The sequence below is a fragment of the Schistocerca serialis genome, chromosome 7 (assembly GCF_023864345.2).
Source record: "Schistocerca serialis cubense isolate TAMUIC-IGC-003099 chromosome 7, iqSchSeri2.2, whole genome shotgun sequence".
In the NCBI taxonomy this organism is placed as follows: domain Eukaryota; kingdom Metazoa; phylum Arthropoda; class Insecta; order Orthoptera; family Acrididae; genus Schistocerca; species Schistocerca serialis.
The window spans coordinates 273,015,410-273,039,195 of NC_064644.1; positions in this window are offsets into that span (position 1 = coordinate 273,015,410).

Here is a 23,786-nt window from a genome sequence, read left to right on the forward strand (position 1 = left end):
TGTCTATATTTGTCTCATTATTGGTCATACTGACATAACATGTTAATACAATCGTTTGCACTTCGCTAACTGTAGCTTACAAGCCAAGTTTTGCAAGATGTACGTTTATGCACGGGATTCAGCTGTCGAACTGCATCTCCCCTACTGCGCGGTGGTCGTTCACAATGGAGGCCCCACCACTAATGTTGTCCCTTCCCCTATCTCGCCACTTGCGCAGGTACCAGCCAAGTTATTATGTACGGACTTCGCTGAGTCAAATGCTTTTCAGAAGTTGTAAAATATACTAAAAAGAGACACATCACGAAGACGTATCCAAATGGGTCGGAAATAGATAGAGATGTCGTACATGTATAGACAAACAAACGATTACAATTTCAGAAGCACTGTATGATTTATTCAAGAGAAAGAGCTTCACAAATTGAGCAAGTCAATAATGCGTTTTTCCACTCTGCCAATTATTCAAGTAGTTACTCGGAGTATCGGTGACTGACAGAGTTTTTGGATGTCACCCTGAGAGGTATCGTGCGAAATTCTGTCTAATTGGCGCGTTAGATCGTCAAAATCCCGAGCTGTTTGGATGGCCCTGCCCATAATCTACATGGATACTATGCATATCACATTTAAATGGCTGACAGAGGGTTGGTTCATCGAACTATCTTCACAATTCTCTATTATTCCAATCTCGTATAGCGCGCGGGAAGATTGAACACCTATATCTTTCCGTACGAGCTCTGATTTCCCTCATTTTACCGTGGTGATCGTTCCTCCCTATGTAGGTCGGTGCCAACAAAATATTTTCGCATTCGGAGGAGAAAGTTGGTGATTGGAATTTCGTGACAAGATCCCGTCGCAACGAAAAACGCCTTTCTTTTAATGGTGTCCAGCCCAAATGCTGTATCCTTTCTGTGACACTCTCTGCCATATTTCGCGGTAATACAAAACGTGCTGCCTTTCTTTGAACTTTTTCGATAAACTCCGTCAGTCCTATCTGGTAAGGATCCCACACCGTGCAGCAGTACTCTAAAAGAGGACGGACAAGCGTAGTGTAGGCAAGTCTCCTTAGTAGGTCTGTTACATTTTCTAAGTGTCCTGCCAATAAAACGCAGTCTTTGGTTAGCCTTCCGCACGAAATTTTCTGTGTGTTGCTTCCAATTTAAATTGTTCATAATTGTAATACCTAAGTATTTAGTTGAATTTACGGCTTTTAGATTAGACTGATTTATCGTCTAACCGAAGTTTAACGAGTTCCTTTTAGCACTCATGTGGATGACCTCACACTTTTCGTTATTTAGGGTCATTTGCCACTTTTCGCACCGTTCAGATATCTTTTCTAAATCGTTTTGCATCTGTTTTGATCTTCTGATGACTGTATTAGTCGATAAACGACAGCGTCATCTGCAAACAACCGAAGACGGCTGCTCAGATTGTCTCCCAAATCGTTTATACATATAAAGAACAGCAAAGGGCCTATAAAACTACCAAACGTTCTCAATTGAAGAGAGATTCGACGATCTAGCTGACCAAGAAAGGGTTTGGCAAACACGAAGGCAAGCAGTAGAAACTCCTGTCGTGTGTGCAAGGGCATTATCTTGCTGAAATGTAAGCCCACGTATTCGGCCTGGATTCTCAGTGACTCAGAACTATCTTTAGTGCTGAGTCCCACTTGGAACTGTGCACAAATTACCAGTGAACACGAGTGTGGAGGCGCCTTGGACAGCATTGCAAACCCAACCTGACTATCACTCGACATTGGGACCGACAGTCAGGAGTGATGGTCTGGGGTGCAGTTTCATTTCATAGCAGGAACTTTTTGGTTGTCATTGTTGGCACCCTCACAGCACAGCGGTACGTCGACGATATTCTACGCCCCGCTTTATTTCTCTTTTTGCCAAGCCATACTAGGCTTACATTTCACCAAGATAATGCCCACCCGCACACGGCAGGAGTTTCTACTGCTTACCAAACCCTGCCTTGGCCAGCAAGGTCGCCGAGTATCTCCCCAACTGAGAACGTTTGGAGCATTACGGGCAGGGCCCTAAACAAGCTCGGGATTTTGACGATCTAACACACCAAATGAACGCTATTTGGCACGATATAACTCAGGAGAACATCCAAAACTGTATCAATCAATACCAAGCCGAATAACTTCCTTGCATAAGGACCAGAGGGCGACCAAAGCATTACTGACTTGCTTAATTTGTGAACCTTTTTTTCTTGAATAAATCATGCAATTTTTTGGAAACTGTAATCATTTGTTTGTCTGTACATGCAAGTCACAGCTGCCGATTTTCGTTTCATTCGGATAATTCCTTCGTGGTGAATCTTTTTCTTTTTTTTCGCCTTAGAGTGTACTACCGATCATAAATTACACTATTGGCCATTAAAATTGCTACACCACGAAGATGACGTGCTACAGACGCGAAATTTATCCTTCAGGAAGAAAATGCTGTGATATGAAAATGATTAGTTTTTCAGAGCATTCACACAAGGTTGGCTCCGGTGGCGACACCTACAACGTGCTTACATGAGGAAAGTTTCAAACCGATTTCTCATACACAAACAGCAGTTGACCGGCGTTGCCTGGTGAAACGTTGTTGTTGTGCCTCGTGTAAGGAGGAAAAATGCGTTCATCACGTTTCCGACTTTGATAAAGGTCGGATTGTAGCCTAACGCAATTGCGGTTTATCGTATCGCGACATTGCTGCTCGCATTGGTCTAGATCCAATGACTGTTAGCAGAATATGGAATCGGTGGGTTCAGGAGGGTAATACGGAACGCCGTGCTGGTTCCCAACGGCCTTGTATCACTAGCAGTCGAGATGACAGGCATCTTATCCGCATGGCTGTAACGGATCGTGCAGCCACGTCTCGTTCCCTGAGTCAACGGACGGAGACGTTTGCAATACAACAACCATCTGCACGAACAGTTCGACAACGTTTGCAGCAGCATGGACTATCAGCTCGGAGACCGTGGCTGCGGTTACCCTTGACTCTGCATCGCAGACAGGAACGCCTACGATGGTGTACTCGACGACGAACCTGGATGCACCAATAGCAAAACGTCATTTTTTCGGATGAATCCAGGTTCTGTTTACAGCATCATGATGGCCACATCCGTGTTTGGCGACATCGCGGTGAACGCACATTGGAAGCGTGTATTCGTCATCGCCATACTGGCGTATCACCCGGCGTGATGGTATGGGGTGCCATTGGTTACACGTTTCGGTCACCTCTTGTTCGCATTGACGGCACTTTGAATAGTGGACGTTACATTTCAGATGTGTTACGACCCGTGGCTCTACCCTTCATTCGATCCCTGCGAACTCCTACATTTCAGCAGGATAATGCACGACCGCATGTTGCAGGTCCTGTACGGGCCTTTCTGGATACAGAAAATGTTCGACTGCTATCCTGGCCAGCACATTCTCCAGATCTCTCACCAATTGAAAACGTCTGGTCAGTGGTGGCCGAGCAACTGGCTCGTCACAATACGCCGGTCACTACTCTTGTTGAACTGTGGTATCGTGTTGAAGCTGCATGGGCAGCTGTACCTGTACACGCCATTCAAGCTCTGTTTGACTCAATGCCCAGGCGTATCAAGGCCGTTATTAGGGCCAGAGGTGGTTGTTCTGGGTACTGATTTCTCAGGATCTGTGCACCCAAACTGCGTGAAAATGTAATCACATGTCAGTTCTAGTATAATATATTTGTCCAATGAATACCCGTTTATCATCTGCATTTCTTCTTGGTGTAGCAATTTTAATGGCCAGTGGTGTAATTTGTGAACGATTCTCCGAAAACTAGTCGTGTTGTGCAGCGCAGCTTTCTTGGCCCGGCAGGCATCGCTGTGGGCCCGAGGACTTCGGCGGGCCGCCTGGTGTGCCTGTCTGCCTACGTGACGGCCATCGTGCTGCAGGCGGCCTACTGCGCCAACGCGGTGGCCGTGCTGGCCAGCAGGCGCTACTCGCCGCCCTTCACCGACCTCGCGGGCCTCTATGCGGACGGTAGCTACCGCGTCGCCGTCATGAAGGAGTCCATCACCAGCGACGTCTTCGAGGTCTGGTATCACAGCCATACTGCTGTGGTCCTACTGGTCTATTCGGATATATGAGGTGCAACAATAAAGTAATGAGACTGATGTAAAAAAAATGTTGCTTACGATTTTAGTCAAGTTTAGTATTGTCTCCTTCAAAGTGGTTCCTTTCTGATTGCACACACTTTTTCCAGCGCTTCTGCCATTGATTGTAACATTTCTGCAACTCATCTTCTGTAACATCCTCCAAGACCCTCGTCACAGCTTTTTGGACATCTTGTGTTGTATGAAAATGGTGTCCTTTGACCGCCGTTTTGACTCTTGGAAATATAAAAAAGTCGCACGGAGCGATATCTGGTGAATAAAGTTGCTGTGGTAGTACTTAAATTTATTTTGAGGTTAAAAATTTCTGTACTGACAGAGCAGTATGGGATGGCGCATTAACGTGATGCAGAATTCAATTATCAGCTATGTTGGCACGGCCACGAAGAACTCTTTTACGAAGTCTTTGTAAAATTTCTTTGTAATAATATTGGTTAATTCTTTGTCCAGGAGGCACCCACTCTTTATGAACTATTCCCTTGGAATCAAAGGAGCACACAAGCATGCATGCATTTCATCTTCAACATTCGTTCTGCCTTCACTAAACATTTTATGTCAACAAAAAACTTGAGCTCTTGACATAACCTCCTCTCCAAAAGCCTTCTGAAGCTTACCATAAGTTGTCGTTGCGTTTTCACCCAATTTAATGCAAAAAGAAATGGCATACCTTTGCGCAATATTATGCGGTTCCATTTCCGTGACGAGAGAAACAACCACATGTTAACTTATTACAACACACCTCACGACTGAGCAGTTGCGTCGATGTGCCGCTTGGACTAGAGGCAGTTTATAGACCAAGGTCAAAGATATTGTGCCTACGCAAGCCTGCTGGGTTGCCACATCTTGCAAAGAAAATCAGTCTCATTACCTTATTGTCGCACCTCGTATATGACTCGGAGCAAATATTCCTACGTTATTATCTTTACCATAACGTTAAAATTTAAAAATCATAAAGGCAGCATTCTATAAATATCAAAGTAGCATGAAGTGCACTACATCCTCATTTCGGCGCAACCACACAAAAGAGTTAGCAGCAACGGCGTCATGGAGCCGTGTTCAAAAAGTAACGGGAATTTGCTTATTTCGCCTTTGTATTGGTCCACGTAACGCTATTTTTCGTTGTTGTGTTGGTAGACATGCCTGAGACGAATCTGTGCAGTGCTAACCGTATTTGGATATTCAGTCTTTTGTCTGGTATCAACAAAGTCACAACTGTTTTGGTAGTACTGACGTTTATTTATTTTTTTATAAAAAGGGATCAGAGAAACTGTATTGCTATCACTATAATAACAGAATAAAGTCCAACAAAGTTTTAAAAACGCAAAATATTGCTTTTGGTAAGTCTGCTATGAGTAAAACAATGGTTTATGAGTGACACGGACATAAGCTTTTCGAAGATGGCCGTGAAGGCTTTGAATATGATAAGCGCCCTGGACGTCCCAGCACAATATCAACCGTTGAAATTGTGGAAAAGCGGAAGTAATGATTATCACCGCTCGTTGAATCACAGTGGGAGAAGTAGCTGTTGAAATTCAAATATCAACAGGCTCATGTCGTGAAGTATTTTTCGGTTGTTTTGTGTGTAAAACTGATGAATTTCGATCAAAAGCAATAGCGAATGTCGGTCGCTTAGGAGTCGCTAGATGGACAACGATGCAGGCTTACTAAACATGTAATAACACATGACGAAACATGGGTTTACTGATATGACGTCGAAACTAAAAGTCAGTCATACCAATTCTGGATCGATTGTCCATTTTCCTGAATGCACAATTTGAAGCGCTTTTTAAACAATATGCAGGCGAGATGTGAAGTTCCTGGTATCACGGAGCTTTCTCGATGCACTATTTGAAGTCATCTGGGATTGTGTGTTCGGTGACACAAATACGCTTCTTTAGATATCCCATCAAAAAGAAATCTGCTGGCGTTAAATCTGGCGACCGTGCAGGTCAGACCTGAGGACCATGGCATCTAAACCATCTTCCCAGAAATCTGTTGTTCAGATGTTTCAGAATATCTCGCACAAAATGGGCTTGGTGACCATCGTGCTGCATCCACATACATCCTCAAATGGCTAGACTGACATTTTCAAGGAAAGCATCCAAACTGTCCAAGATTATGGTTCGACACACCTTCCTATTAGAGTAAATGCAATGTAGTGTAGGTCGATGATTTCATCTGCAAGCATTCAGCACCACACGTTAGTGGGCCACCTCCTTTGACGATCGCCATGGCGTACTCACCTAGGATTTAATATGGTCCAATAATGCCTATTATGACAGTTCACTGCATCATATTTTGTGAACGTGAATTCGTCAGAGAACAAAGCCGCTCAAAGTGCAATCAGTCACTGCTTGTCCGCAGAAAGTAACTCTCCACTTGAAATCGTAGCCTTGCACTCCTGTGCCACTCACAGTTGGTACAAAAAAAATGGTTCAAATGGCTCTGAGCACTATGGAACTCAACTGCTGTGGTCATAAGTCCCCTAGAACTTAGAACTACTTAAACCTAACTAACCTAAGAACAGCACACAACACCCAGCCATCACGAGGCAGAGAAAATCCCTGACCCCGCCAGGAATCGAACCCGGGAACACGGGCGTGGGATGCGAGAACGCTACCGCACGACCACGAGATGCGGGCACAGTTGGTACAGGTGTAGCTTGTGGCTGTGTATTATTTTCCACGCACAGGGTCTAACAACCCTACCACTACAAAGGTCAAAAATTAATTATGATTGTAGAGTCGCTCACGCTGCTAAATATTGCATTTTCGGGCAACAACAAAGTTATATTATGTGGCAGGTGTCATTAGAGCACAGTTAATAAAGTCATTTCTTGAAATAATGGATAAATTAGCCACTCATCTTTTCGTGTTTCCCACGATGGTCTCGTTGCGAACTCATGGCTCAATCGTCGAAAATCTAGGTAGTGATGATTCCAAGCTCGAATGCAAAGAGGCCTAGGTGTTATTCTACGATATTCAAAAGTTTTATAGATGTGTTTCATAAACCAGACTTGAAGATTAAACTTTTGCAAGTTAGGACAATGGTGATGTAAAAAAGTAATCAGCACTCCGAATTTAAGTTACACTTCTTTTTTATTACTTTTGTTGCAATATCACGTAACTCGTTCCAAAACATCACTTCACAATATAAAACATACTTGAAAATACACTCATGGAAATGGAAAAAAGAACACATTGACACCGGTGTGTCAGACCCACCATACTTGCTCCGGACACTGCGAGAGGGCTGTACAAGCAATGATCACACGCACGGCACAGCGGACACACCAGGAACCGCGGTGTTGGCCGTCGAATGGCGCTAGCTGCGCAGCATTTGTGCACCGCCGCCGTCAGTGTCAGCCAGTTTGCCGTGCCATACGGAGCTCCATCGCAGTCTTTAACACTGGTAGCATGCCGCGACAGCGTGAACGTGAACCGTATGTGCAGTTGACGGACTTTGAGCGAGGGCGTATAGTGGGCATGCGGGAGGCCGGGAGGACGTACCGCCGAATTGCTCAACACGTGGGGCATGAGGTCTCCACAGTACATCGATGTTGTCGCCAGTGGTCGGCGGAAGGTGCACGTGCCCGTCGCCCTGGGACCGGACCGCAGCGACGCACGGATGCACGCCAAGACCGTAGGATCCTACGCAGTGCCGTAGGGGACCGCACCACCACTTCCCAGCAAATTACGGACACTGTTGCTCCTGGGGTATCGGCGAGGACCATTCGCAACCGTCTCCATGAAGCTGGGCTACGGTCCCGCACACCGTTAGGCCGTCTTCCACTCACGCCCCAACATCGTGCAGCCCGCCTCCAGTGGTGTCGCGACAGGTGTGAATGGAGGGACGAATGGAGACGTGTCGTCTTCAGCGATGAGAGTCGCTTCTGCCTTGGTGCCAATGATGGTCGTATGCTTATGCGTGTTTGGCGCCGTGCAGGTGAGCGCCACAATCAGGACTGCATACGACCGAGGCACACAGGGCCAACACCCGGCATCATGGTGTGGGGAGCGATCTCCTACACTGGCCGTACACCACTGGTGATCGTCGAGGGGACACTGAATAGTGCACGGTACATCCAAACCGTCATCGAACCCATCGTTCTACCATTCCTAGACTGGCAAGGGAACTTGCTGTTCCAACAGGACAATGCACGTCTGCATGTATCCCGTGCCACTCAACGTGCTCTAGAAGGTGTAGGTGAACTACCCTGGCCAGCAAGATCTCCGGATCTGTCCCCCATTGAGCATGTTTGGGACTGGATGAAGCGTCGTCTCACGCGGTCTGCACGTCCAGCACGAACGCTGGTCCAACTGAGGCGCCAGGTGGAAATGGCATGGTAAGCTGTTCCACAGGACTACATCCAGCATCTCTACGATCGTCTCCATGAGAGAATAGCAGCCTGCATTGCTGCGAAAGGTGGATATACACTGTACTAGTGCCGACATTGTGCATGCTCTGTTGCCTGTGTCTATGTGCCTGTGGTTCTGTCAGTGTGATCATGTGATGTATCTGACCCCAGGAATGTGTCAATAAAGTTTCCCCTTCCTGGGACAATGAATTCACGGTGTTCTTATTTCAATTTCCAGGAGTGTATCTTCCTCACTGTTAAAGTTCACATTTCATAAACTGACTACAATTTGCGTCTTTTTAACATGACGACCAAAGCTTGACTCTCTAATAACCGCTTACGCCCCCAAAAATCAGTTACAAGTACGTCAAAGATCATAGTGACAAAAGAAAGAATACACATAAGAATAATATCATTGCAATGTATACATATCGATGTATTGAAGTAGCTCTACATTAATGAAATCAAATCTGAATGTTGTCATAGAAATATGTTAACTATTTTACAGAAACACAGTAGAATATTGTTGGTATCGAGAGGTTGAGGTGAGGTGCCGCAATGGTTACGTAATTCAAGTACCATTACAAGGGGTTGCACAAAAATATGGAAACACCAAAAATACAAATCATTATCAAGCCTAATACGGTGTATGAAACTCGTTGGCATTCAAAACATCTTCTAGTCGCTTCGGAATGGATAAATACAGGTCCTACATGATTTTCAAGGATACTGTACATCATTCTTCCCGCAAAATACTTCAAATTTCAGGTGACGATCATGAAGATCGATAGATATCAAGCACTCTTCTATCGCAGTAGACCACAAAGGTTCAATAATATTGAGATCTGGTGATTATGGTCACCAAGGCAGGTGCGACAGTTCATCCTCGTGCTCACAAAATCAGTCCTGGAAGAGACGAGCTGAGTGAACAGCGGACTGGAGTACGATACCATCATTGCGGAACAGATATTTTACCAAGGGATGCACCTAATCAACCAAAGTGGTCACACAATCCTTGGCAGTAATGCGATTTTGTAGAATAACTATGGGGCCCGTCGAATATCACGATATGGTTCCCAAAATCGTCACCGAGCCCCCACCATGTTTCATTCACGCAAACTCGCCCAGAAGCTGGAAACAGTGCGAAACAAGACTCACACGACCAAATGACTTTCTTCCGTTGCTCCATAGCCCAGGTTTTATGACTTCGGCATAACTTTTTCCGGTTACTGGCATTTTCTTCAGTGATCATCTCTCACGATCACTCAAAACACACTTCCATCCGCGTTGTGAATTAGCGTATGACGTTTTTCGATTTTCCCTGTATCCGGTAGAAATCTTCAATACGGTGCCTCTTAAAACACTGTACACTTCGACTCCCTTGGAAGCACGTACGATACGAGCGCAATCAATTTGACCACTTTCAAATTCAGTTAGCTCCGACACAATGCACTCACAACTACACAGAACACTCTTCTGACAATGACTCACACATGGAACGTATTGATAACATTGCACAGGTGCCGTTCATGGTCAAATACAACAGTGCAACATGCAGGCTTAGTTAGTATCTGCGTTTACACTACTGGCCATTAAAATTACTACACCAAGAAGAAATGCAGATGATAAACGGGCATTCATTTGACAAACATATTATACTAGAACTGACATGTGATTACATTTTTACGCAATTTGGGTGCATAGACCCTGAGAAATCAGTACCCAGAACAACCACCTCTGGCCGTAATAACGGCCTTCATACGCCTGGTCATTGAGTCAAACAGGACTTGGATGGATTGTACAGGTACAGCTGCCCATGCAGCTTCAACACGATACCACAGTTCATCAAGAGTAGTGACTGGCGTATTGTGACGAGACAGTTGCTCGGCCACCATTGACCAGACGTTTTCAATTGGTGAGAGATCTGGAGAATGTGCTGGACAGGGCAGCAATCGAACATTTTCTGTATCCAGAAAGGCCCGTACAGGACCTGCAACTTGCGGTCGTGCATTATCCTGCTGAAATGTAGGGTTTCGCAGGGATCGAATGAAGGGTAGAGCCACGGGTCGTAACACATCTGAAATGTAACGTCCACTATTCAAAGTGCCGTCAATGCGAACAAGAGGTGACCGAGACGTGGAACCAATGGCACCCCATACCATCACGCCGGGTGATACGCCAGTATGCCGATGACGAATACACGCTTCCAATATGCGTTCACCGCGATGTCGCCAAACACGGATGCGGCCATCATGATGCTGTAAACAGAACTTGGATTCATCCGAAAATATGTCATTTTGCCATTCGTGCACCCATTTTCGTCGTTGAGTACACCATCGTAGGCGCTCCTGTCTGTGATGCAGCGTCAATGGTAACCGCAGCCATGATCTCCGAGCTGATAGTCCATGCTGCTGCAAACGTTGTCGAACTGTTCGTGCAAATGGTTGTTATCTTGCAAACGTCCCCATCTGTTGACTTAGGGATCGAGACGTGGCTCCACGATCCGTTACAGCCATGTGCATAAGATGCCTGCCATCTCGACTGCTAGTGATACGAGGCCGTTGGGATCCAGCACGGCGTTCCGTATTACCCTCCTGAACCCACCGACTCCTTATTCTGCTAACAGTTCAAAAAAATGGTCAAATGTGTGTGAAATCTTATGGGACTTAACTGCAAAGATCATCAGTCCCTAAGCTTACACACTACTTAACCTAAATTATCCTAAGGACAAACACACACCCGAGGGAGGACTCGAACCTCCGCCGGGAGCATGCTAACAGTCACTGGATCTCGACCAACGCGAGCAGCAATGTCGCGATACGATAAACCGCAATCGCGATAGGCTACAATCCGACTTTTATCAAAGTCGGAAATGTGATGGTACGCATTTCTCCTCCTTACATGAGGCATCACAACAACGTTTCACCAGGCAACGCCGGCCAACTGCTGTTTGTGTATGAGAAATCGGTTGGAAACTTTCCTCATGTCAGCACGTTGTAGGTGTCGCCACCGGCGCCAACCTTGTGTGAATGCTCTGAAAAACTAATCTTTTGCATATCATAGCATCTTCTTCCTGTCGGTTAAATTTCGCGTCTGTAGCACGTCATCTTCGTGGTGTAGCAATTTTAATGGCCAGTAGTGTATATGCAGTCTCCTTTACTGGTGAACCACACTTTCCAGTAACGCGAAGTCGACCATTTGCCTTTCGTACTACAGTCCTTACTTGCTCATTCCATTTCATATTGCATTCAATAATACGCCTAGCTATTTAATCGGCGTGATTGTGTCAAGGAACACGTTACCAATGCTGTACTCGAATTTTATGGGTTTGATTTTCCTACTTATCTGCAATAACTTACATTTTTCTATGTTTAGAGGTAACTATCATTCATCACACCAACTAGAAATTTTATCCAAGTCATCTTATATCCACCTAACGTCACTCAACGGCAGGCTGCTGCTTACCCTGCCCGCTAGATTCTTTATGTATAGAGACCGTAACAGCTGCCCTATCACACTTCCCTGAGGCCTGGCGATTCCCTTGTCTCTGATAAACACTCTCTGGCGAGAGCAATATACTATGTTCTGTTATTTAACAAGTCTTCGAGTCAGTCACCTACCTGGGAACCGATTCCGTGTGCTTCTACCTTTGTTAGCAATCGGCAATGTGGCATCGTGCCAAATCTTTTACGGAAATCTAGGACTATGGCTTTTGCCTGTTGCCCTTCATCCAAAGTTCGCAGGACTTCATATGAGAAAAGGGCAAGCTGCGTCTCGCACGAGCGATGCTTCTGAAACCGTGCTGATTTGCGGACAGAAGCTTTTTACCTCTCAAGGAAATTTATTATGTTCAGATTGAGAGTATGTTCAAGGATTCTGCAGCTAACCGATCATAAAGATGTTGGTCTGTATTTAGGGAGTCCGTTTTTACCTTTCTTATGTACAGGAGTCAAGTGCGCTTTGTCCAGTTCGAGAGATTCGCGATAAATGCAAGCTACGTTACGTGCCAAAGCTGTGGAGCGCTCCTTACAAAACCGAATTGGGATCCCATCAGGAGCTGGCAACTTATTTGCTTTCAATTCTTTCAGTTGTTTCTCTGCACCAGGGACGCTTATTACTATGTCCAATTGGGAGTTTGTGCGATGGTCAAACGACGGTTTGCTTTTACGATTCTCTTGCGTGAACGATTTCTTAATTGTTTAGATAGAAGCCATAGACCCATTTAGCGATTTTACGTAACTCCAGAATTTTCTCGGGCTCTCAGCAAGATCTTTAGTCAAGGTACGACGGTTATAGTTATTGTAAGCTTCGCGCACCGATCTTTTTACAGATGCTCGAATTTCTATTAACGTTTGCCTGACGTCATTTATGTGTTCTCCTTTGAACCGAGAGTGCAACATCCTATGCTTCCCCAGCATTTTTCGAATTTCGTTGTTAAACCACTGTACATCATTTCTTTCTTTAATCCAATTACTCGGCACATACGTCTCCTGACTATGATAAATAATCCGTTCAAACTTTGCGCATAATTCTTCTACGTATATTGTACTGGAACTAAGTGATGTCAGTTCATTGTCTGCTCTTTGTAGCAGAAATACTCTCCCAGCCTTCTTGACTGATTAGTAACCTAAGTCGCTATGATGCAATCATGGTCACATATCCCTGTCTCTATGATGACGCCGTATATTAGGTCAGACCTGTTTGTAGCAACGAGGCCAAAAATACTTCCATTGCTTATGGGCTGTCGAACTAGCTGCTCAAGACAGTTTTCAGAAAAATTCTTCAAAAGAACTTCGCAATACTGTCTGTCTGCATCCCCGCAATAAATTCATAGACGTCTCAGGCTGCACGCGGTAGGTTAAATCTGCTGCCAACTAATATTAAATTATCTGGGTATTTCCGCACTGCTCACCGAAGACTTTCTGGCTATGACCCTAAAACCGACACAGCGGAATCGGATGGTCGGAAAAAAGATCCAACAATTAACTTGATTTCACATAGATCTGTTATACGTGACCAGATAACTTCATTGTCACACTAAAATTCGACCTCAATAAACACAAACCTTTTGTCAACTGCAATGAAAAAACCCCTCCTATGGCGTCTAATCTATCTTTTCTATATATTTTCCACTAATCGCTAAATATGTCAGAGCTTCCTACTTCGGATTTCCTACAGCGAGCTCTCGGTGCCGAGAATAATTGGAGCGCGAGAAGTTTCCTGGAGGACAGTAAACTCAGGAACTTTGTTAGGAATACTTTGACAATTCACTGCAAAAATTATGACTGTCTAAGTGTCCTTACACTGAAAGCGATCTGATTTTGATATCCGAGAGTCATCTGGCGAGTGTTCATCAGAGAATCCCAAGCTATCGCCTACCCTAGAAAACCCCCATATGCAAGCTTGAAGCACAAAGACTTAACAAAAATACTAGACTCCATGAATGCAGTAAACAGCCAGTTTTATCTGAATCACAGTCCAGAATACGTGCTTAGTGAAATCAGTGATAACGAGGACCATGAAGTGTAGGGCTCGATCACAACTCTGTGTTTGGTACATTTGCTATCTGTTCTTTATGTTCTGATTCTAGTGTCACATTACTTAAAAAATACATAACAGTAAAAACGACACTATTGGCGCTAGCCAATATATGAACATTTTATGGTTTAACACTCACAATAATAATCCTAAATACTAATTAAAATTTCGTAAGGTAATGAGGGTATATTATTTTTTAGAGGAAATGTAGGATGTTGAGACTTGGGTAAAAAAAATCAAACCTATGAGGCTGGTGTTTTGCCTATAAATTTGATTTTCACAAACACCTGTTTTTCCCAAACCTTTGTGTCTGTGCTTTAAGTCATTGTGGTTCTCTGTGCTACAGTTGCAATTGGAATACAGCACAGAATAATGATACGTTTGTTTAGTCTAATGAACAAAATACAACAACGCTGTTTCGTGAGAAGTGAGTCTGCACTACTTGGTTTAGGCTGAAGGTCAATTACTGACGCTGCACTGGAATATTCTTGACTTGACTGGAAAATTCCATCACTGATGTTGCACGAGAATATTCTTCCTTGGATAAAATCGATGAGGCCATAGTCTGCTGTAGGCTGCACGAAGAAGAAGTAAAGATAACGAGGAAGAAGTAAAGATAAGGTTCAATGAGGTGGTAAAATCTTAGATGGTTGAGCTCGAGGGCGGCTGAGGACGGACTCAAGCGAGGCAATGAGCGGAGGATGTCCTCCGGCGGTGGCTTGGCTGCGTCGTCGCTGCAGTGAAAGTATCCTTACTCTGGTCTGTGATGTGGACTCCGATTGATGTGCTGTTAGGCGTGGCTGGCATATACTTGGAGTGTGAACTGGTTGTAGAGTAGCCGGGCGGCACCCTAAATACCCGGCTGACAGAAGGATACTGGTGGGCCGTTCAGGAGACGCGTCATTTCGCGGAGGAAAAGTGGTAACCACGATTCCAGCGCTTTTTACTGTGATTGCACGCGGCTAGCAACGAGGATAGTGCCACAAGGTGTTGTCGTGGTTGCTGGAGATCCTGTTGAAAACAATCTGGTGCGTTTGTGCTGTTACCGGACTCTCTCCGTCGATCTCCTGAGGACAGCGTAGCTACTGGACCCGAGCTGCGGCAATCTGCGGTACACCAAGGTTACTAAATAATAAGGTTGGGCAGTAAGCGCTCTGCTCTGCCATTGGCTGGCCTAGTGATGTCAGCGTGGAAGCAAGCGCTCACAAGCAGACGACACGGCACGCGCGTTTACGTCAAGTTTTTGGCGGAAGATTTTGTTTATACCAGAATTGAGATGTCTAAACTGCTTTTCTGCTGCTAAACTATCACAGTTCAAACTGATGAGTTATATTCTTTCTCAGCTTATGCCTCACACATCAGTAAAATATAAGATCACAACCACACTGACACACACTTGAAATTCGAAACCTCGGCTCAAATAAATCAGAAACTATTCATGTAATCGTATTGAAATGAATTTACTTAAGAGCTCGAAGTTGCACACACTTGTTTGTAAGAACAGCATTCCTTCTTTCTAAAGCCGCTATAGTATTCATGAAAGTAACTTTATCCGTGTCTGGAAAAAACTGTCATATGTACATGTTCTCTTATTATGATGTTTTTTATTTGGTGATAGCTTTTCCAGAGTTTCCAGAGATCTCTTACGTAGTTCTCGTTTCTTATACCGTTTGGTTCTGTCTTCTGTTGCGGGTGACACATTGACAGTCGCATTACTGCATGGCAAATTGCACGAAGGAACTGAATCTGGATTGAGTATTCATTTTCGGGGCAAATTAAGCAATTCAGACTGTAAATCCCTTAAGTAATCTGTTTCTGCGAAATGGCGAGAACATATTCGTGCATGCGCAACATTTACACTGTCTTTCCTACAACATTTCGACAACCATAGTTTTTGTAATGTTTCATTACGCGGGAAACTGTATCACGTTACGTCAGTTCCCTTTGTGCTCCGGTTGTAGGAAATACAGCCCGTAAAAGCAGAGCCTGGCATTGTAAAAATTAATTTTCTCACTCACTTGTAGATTCTCCAATAAGAATTTCACAGGACGAACCATAAACTATAGAGCTGGCGAACACAATGTTGATCCCGCTGTCCACTATCGCTAACTATTTCATTTCCGAATCAAATACCAATTACAGCTAAAACCGTTAGCACTCCCGAATTACGAATGTTTCCGCTGTTGACTGAGTACCTCAGAAGAAAGAATCAAAATACTCCTTCAAACACAAAACAACGGAAGAAAAACAATCACACACAATTCGAATAGCTGCTTCCACCGTGACGTCATGCGCACAACTGAGAAAACACGTTGCTTTCTGCACATAGCTTTCTGCGCCCCCCTGCGGTACACAACTGTATAATTGGTGGCCGCAGCCTGGGAATGTAATACATATAAGCAGCCCACGTGAATGATGAGGAATCGCTGGAATCAGTCACTATCTACCTAGGAGTTGTTGTCCTCAGCGATTTAAGCTGGAACGACCGCAAAAATCTAGTTGTGAGGGGAGGACAGATATCTGGTTCAGTGTTATGGGAAAAGTCCCAAGGAATTATTTTATGCATGGAAGAGACTGACTATTAATCCCTAGTTTAATCACTTCTCATTTTCCTGTTCGGCATGGATTCTGAGTCAGGTTCACGGTTCACGGTCCACTGTCCCAGTTAAATACTGCCTGTCTAAAGGCTTCCAAGGGCATCAAAAATTCATGTAGTTCTTGCCCAAATTTAAAAATTGAAAATGCTGTCATAATCTACGCATTAACATGAACATTCGGGTGACACAAGTCATGGGCTAGATTTTAATATTGTGTCTGACCTCCCTTTGCCTGGGGTAGTGCAGCATTTCGTCGGGGGATGAACTCAACAAGTCATTGGAAGTCCTCTGTAGGAATATTGAGCCATGCTCCCTCTATAGCCCTCCATGTCCCCACCGATAGCTGAGTGGTTAGCGTGACGGATTGCCATCCTACGGGCCCGAGTTCAATTCCCGGCTGGGTCGGAGATTTTCTCGGCTAAGGGACTGGGTATTGTGTTGTCTTCATCATCATTTCATCCCCATCCGGCGCGCAGGTCGCCCAATGTGGCGTCGAATGTAATAAGACTTTCATCGAGGCGGCCGGACCTATCCCGCAAGGGTTCCCCCGGCCAATGACGCCAAACGCTCATTTCCATTTCCATTATAGCTCTCCATAATTGCAAAAGTGTTGTCGATGCAGGATTTTGTGCACGAATTGACCTCTCGATTGTTGTTGTGGTCTTCAGTCCTGAGACTGGTTTGATGCAGCTCTCCATGCTACTCTATCCTGTGCAAGCTTTTTCATCTCCCAGTACCTACTGCAACCTACATCCTTCTGAATCTGCTTAGTGTATTCATCTCTTGGTCTCCCTCTACGATTTTTACCCTCCACGCTCCCCTCCAATACTAAATTGGTGATCCCTTGATGCCTCAGAACATGTCCTACCAACCGATCCCTTCTTCTGGTCAAGTTGCGCCACAAACTTCTCTTCTCCCCAATCCTATTCAATACTTCCTCATTAGTTATGTGATCTACCCATCTAATCTTCAGCATTCTTCTGTAGCACCACATTTCGAAAGCTTCTATTCTCTTCTTGTCCAAACTATTTATCGTCCGTGTTTCACTTCCATACATGGCTACACTCCATACAAATACTTTCAGAAATGACTTCCTGACACTTAAATCAATACTGGATGTTAACAAATTTCTCTTCTTCAGAAACGCTTTCCTTGCCATTGCCAGCCTACATTTTATATCCTCTCTACTTCGACCATCATCAGTTATTTTGCTCCCCAAATAGCAAAACTCCTTTACTACTTTAAGTGCCTCATTTCCTAATCTAATTGCCTCAGCATCACCCGACTTAATTAGACTACATTCCATTATCCTTGTTTTGCTTTTGTTGATGTTCATCTTATATCCTCCTTTCAAGACACTGTCCATTCCAATCAACTGCTCTTCCAAGTCCTTTGCTGTCTCTGACAGAATTACAATGTCATCGGCGAACCTCAAAGTTTTTATTTCTTCTTCATGAATTTTAATACCTACTCCGAATTTTTCTTTTGTTTCCTTTACTGCTTGCTCAATATACAGACTGAACAACATCGGGGAGAGGCTACAACCCTGTCTTACTCCCTTCCCAACCACTGCTTCCCTTTCATGTCCCTCGACTCTTATAACTGCCATTATGTCCCATAAATGTTCGATGGGATTCATGCTTGGTGATCTGGGTTGCCAAATCATTCGCTAGAACTGTTCAAAGCGTACCTTAAGCCAACTGCGAAAGACTGTGCCCTGGTGACATGGTGCATTGTCAGGCATAAAAATTCCATCGTTGTTTGGGAATATGAAGTTCATGATTGGCTGCAAATGGTCTCCAAGTAGTCGAACATAGTCATTTCCACGTAAACACAGCCAACACCATAATGGAGCCACCAACAGCAACCACGGTGCCTTGTTGACATCTTGGGTCCATGGCTTCGTGAGGTCTGCACCATACTCGAGCCCTGCCGTCAGCTCTTATAAACTGAAATCGGAACTCATCTGACAAGGTCACGGTGTTCCAGTTATCTACGGTCCAACTGATATGATCACGGGTCCAAGGAAGGCGCTGCAGACGACGTCGTGCTGTCAGCAATGGTACTCACGTTGGTCGTCTGTTGCCACAGTCCATTAACGCCAATTTTCGCCGCACTATCCTAACGGATACGTTCGTCGTACGTCTAATGTTGATTTCTGGGGTTATTTCAAGCAGTGTTGCTTGACTTTTAGCACTGACAACTCTACACGAACGATGCTACTCTCGGTGGTTAAGTGAATGCTATCGGCCGCTGCGTTGTTCGTGGTGAGAAGCAATGCCTGAAATCTGGTATTCTCGCCACACTCGTGACACTATGGGTTTTGGAATATTGAATTGCCCAACGATATTCGAAGTGGAATGTCCGATGCGTCTAGCTCCAACTACCATTCCGCGTTCAAAGTCTGCCATTTCCCATCGTACGGCCATAATTACCCTGGAAACCTTTTCACATGAATCATCTGACTGCAAGTGACAACTGCGCCAATGCACTGTCGTTTCATACCTTGTGCATGCGATACGACCGCCATATATATATACACTCCTGGAAATTGAAATAAGAACACCGTGAATTCATTGTCCCAGGAAGGGGAAACTTTATTGACACATTCCTGGGGTCAGATACATCACATGATCACACTGACAGAACCACAGGCACATAGACACAGGCAACAGAGCATGCACAATGTCGGCACTAGTACAGTGTATATCCACCTTTCGCAGCAATGCAGGCTGCTATTCTCCCATGGAGACGATCGTAGAGATGCTGGATGTAGTCCTGTGGAACGGCTTGCCATGCCATTTCCACCTGGCGCCTCAGTTGGACCAGCGTTCGTGCTGGACGTGCAGACCGCGTGAGACGACGCTTCATCCAGTCCCAAACATGCTCAATGGGGGACAGATCCGGAGATCTTGCTGGCCAGGGTAGTTGACTTACACCTTCTAGAGCACGTTGGGTGGCACGGGATACATGCGGACGTGCATTGTCCTGTTGGAACAGCAAGTTCCCTTGCCGGTCTAGGAATGGTAGAACGATGGGTTCGATGACGGTTTGGATGTACCGTGCACTATTCAGTGTCCCCTCGACGATCACCAATGGTGTACGGCCAGTGTAGGAGATCGCTCCCCACACCATGATGCCGGGTGTTGGCCCTGTGTGCCTCGGTCGTATGCAGTCCTGATTGTGGCGCTCACCTGCACGGCGCCAAACACGCATAAGCATACGACCATCATTGGCACCAAGGCAGAAGCGACTCTCATCGCTGAAGACGACACGTCTCCATTCGTCCCTCCATTCACGCCTGTCGCGACACCACTGGAGGCGGGCTGCACGATGTTGGGGCGTGAGCGGAAGACGGCCTAACGGTGTGCGGGACCGTAGCCCAGCTTCATGGAGACGGTTACGAATGGTCCTCGCCGATACCCCAGGAGCAACAGTGTCCCTAATTTGCTGGGAAGTGGCGGTGCGGTCCCCTACGGCACTGCGTAGGATCCTACGGTCTTGGCGTGCATCCGTGCGTCGCTGCCGTCCGGTCCCAGGTCGACGGGCACGTGCACCTTCCGCCGACCACTGGCGACAACATCGATGTACTGTGGAGACCTCACGCCCCACGTGTTGAGCAATTCGGCGGTACGTCCACCCGGCCTCCCGCATGCCCACTATACGCCCTCGCTCAAAGTCCGTCAACTGCACATACGGTTGACGTCCACGCTGTCGCGGCATGCTACCAGTGTTAAAGACTGCGATGGAGCTCCGTATGGCACGGCAAACTGGCTGACACTGACGGCGGCGGTGCACAAATGCTGCGCAGCTAGCGCCATTCGACGGCCAACACCGCGGTTCCTGGTGTGTCCGCTGCGCCGTGCGTGTGATCATTGCTTGTACAGCCCTCTCGCAGTGTCCGGAGCAAGTATGGTGGGTCTGACACACCGGTGTCAATGTGTTCTTTTTTCCATTTCCAGGAGTATATGTATATATATATATATATATATATATACATATATATATATATATATATATATATATATATATATATATATGTGTGTGTGTGTGTGTGTGTGTGTGTGTGTGTGTGTGTGTGTGTGAATATCGCTGTTTCATGACTTCTGTCACCTAACTGTGTAATGTTACTTTAAAAGTTTAACACAGTAAGACAAGTATGACAGTTAGGTATTGTGTTTATTCTTGAGGCAGTGTAACTCACCGCCCCTAAATACCCAGACTGTATTCATCCAGTATTTGAGAATGAGAATACTTAGTGACCCTCGACAAACTTTGTACATAATTTCAAACCTTTCCTTTTGGAAAAGCGATTTAGTGCCGTACCTGCGTCCAGCGTTATCGTTGGGCACACCATTGTCAGTGCGCGACTCTCTTGACGTACCAAGGAAAGGTGCAACAACGGTGGCCATGCTAAGAGTCAGTGGTTTTTCAGTCATCGTCACATTGTCTGAATGGAGTCTTGTGTTATGGCAAGCAAGTCCATTTCCTGACTCAAGGTGTGTCACGTGCAGGGCCAAGAGGACAATATTGTTGTCGTCTGGGTGCTCGTCACTAGGGCACTTGAGATCCTGCATGACGTAGAGTGTAGCAATCTTGAACCCATCACATGACATTCGTGGGATTTGGACCAACGTGAGCGGTAGTATTGTCGAACGATAAACCACAATGTTGTTAAGCCACGATCAAAAAATGGTTCAAATGGCTCTGAGCACTATGGGACTCAACATCTGAGGTCATCAGTCCCCTAGAACTTAGAACTACTTAAACCTAACTAACCTAAAGACATCACACACATCCATGCCCGAGGCAGGATTCGAACCTGCGACCGTAGCGGTCGTGCGGTTCCAGACTGAAGCGCCTAGAACCACTCGGCCACATCGGCCGGCAGGCCACAATCTTGCCCTGCTGAATTCCGATACGTAGTGGAGAGATTTCTCTTTTTTACATGAGGCATAATACGATCTTGCAGTGGTAATACCGTTTCCTGTCAGATGACAAGTTGAGCGCTGTCGGGCTGGGCTAGCACTTGGATGGGTGACCATCCGATCTGCCGAGCAGTGTTGGCAAGCGGGGTGCACTCAGCCCTTGTGAGGCAAACATAGGAGCTACTTGATCGAGAAGTAGCAGCTCCGGTCTCGTAAACTGACATACGGCCGGGAGAGCAGTGTGCTGACCACATGCCCCTCCATGTGCGCATCCAGTGACGCCTGTGGGATAAGGATGACACGGCGGTCGGTCGTTACTGTTGGGCCTTCCATGGCCTGTTCGCACGGAGTTATAATGCGATCTTATGACAGACAATTTTAGATATTTATGGATGAGAGAAATACTCGTATTTCCTTACATGTGGAATGTATATTTCGTTAGTTGCTACTACTTTGTGCGGTTGGACTGAAATTCTAACATTTGCATATTCAAACATGTAACACGCGTCATGCCAATTTGATGTTTTCTGCATGCCGCCTTCATGGTGCTGCGATTTTAGTGGGCAGCGACGTACATTTTATTTAAGAGCAAGACATTTGCATCTGCTAAAGATCTTACAGATCGGAAAGTAGCATTCCTCAAGAATCCAGTTAAAAACACGTCCAACTGCAGCATGAAAATAATGTGTAGAGCTTGAACAATGCAGTGTGGTCTTATTGGAGGTGGCATGCTCTTGCGTTAATCTGACTTTCGAATTGATTTACCCAGACAGATATGGGAGGAACTGACGTGTGCAGTAGATCAGAATTGCAGTTTAACTTGGCATACACTGTCGGAAAAAAGTCGTAACACGAAAAAATAGCGGGCTGTTGTGCCCGAGCGGTTCTAGGCGCTTCAGTCCGTAACCGCGCTGCCACTACGGTAGCAGGTTCGAATCCTGTCTCGGGCTTGGATGTGTGTGATGTCCTTATGTTAGTTAGATTTAAGTAGTTTCTAAGTCTAGGGGACTGATGACCTCAGATGTTAAGTCACATAGTGCTTAGAGCCATTTGAACCATTTTGGACCAAAAAAATAATTAATGTAGAGTAATGACATTTCTGGAATACATTTGTCTAGGGAACACATTTAGGTGATTAACATTGCAAGATCACAGTTTAATGTAAGTGCGAGGTAAGTAATTGCAAGTGTGAAATGCCGGGACATTAATAACAATGCTGAATGCAAGGATGCAAACGTGCATGCATTGTACAGTACGGGTGCCGGATGTCAGTTCTCGACCGATGATGTACAATACGTCCTCCACTGGAGACGGATCTGGTGATCGAGCAGACCGAAGCAATATGTCGACACTCTGTAGAGCACGATAGGTTATAACAGAGGTATGAGGGCGCATGTTATCCTGTTGGAAAACACCCCCTGGATTGCTTTCATGGATGACAGCACAACAGCTCGAATCACCAGATTAACGTACAACCTTGCAATCAGGGTGATAACCATGAAAATGCTCCTGCTGTCATACGAAATCGCATCCGAGACCATAACTCCAGGTGTAGGTCCAGTATATCTAGAACGCAGATGGGTTTGCTGCAGGCCTTCAGCTAAACTCCTCCTGACCAACACACGGCCATCATTGGTACAAAGGCAGAAGCTGATTTCATCACAAAACACAACTGACCTCCACCCTACCCTCCAGTCAGCTCTCGCTAGACATCACTGATGTCACAAATGGCGATGGCTTGAGGTCAGTAGGCCGTCCGCTGTGGCCAAGCGGTTCTAAGCGCTTCAGGAGGGAGCCGCGCTGCTGCTACGGTCGCAGGTTCGAATCCTGTCACGGACATGGATGTGTGTGATGTCCTTAGGTTAGTTAGGTTCAAGTGGTTCTAACTCTAGGGGACTGATGAGCAAAGATGTTAAATCCCATAGTACTTAGAGTCATTTGAACCATTTTGAAGTCAGTGGAATGCACGCTACAGGGCTACATCTACATCTACATCTACATCCATACTCCGCAAGCCACCTGACGGTGTGTGGCGGAGGGTACCCTGAGTACCTCTATCGGTTCTTCCTTCTATTCCAGTCTCGTATTGTTCGTGGAAAGGAGGATTGTCGGTATGCTTCTCTGTGGGCTCTAATCTCTCTGATTTTATCCTCATGGTCTCGTCGCGAGATATACGTAGGAGGGAGCAATATACTGCTTGACTCTTCGGTGAAGGTATGTTCTCGAAACTTT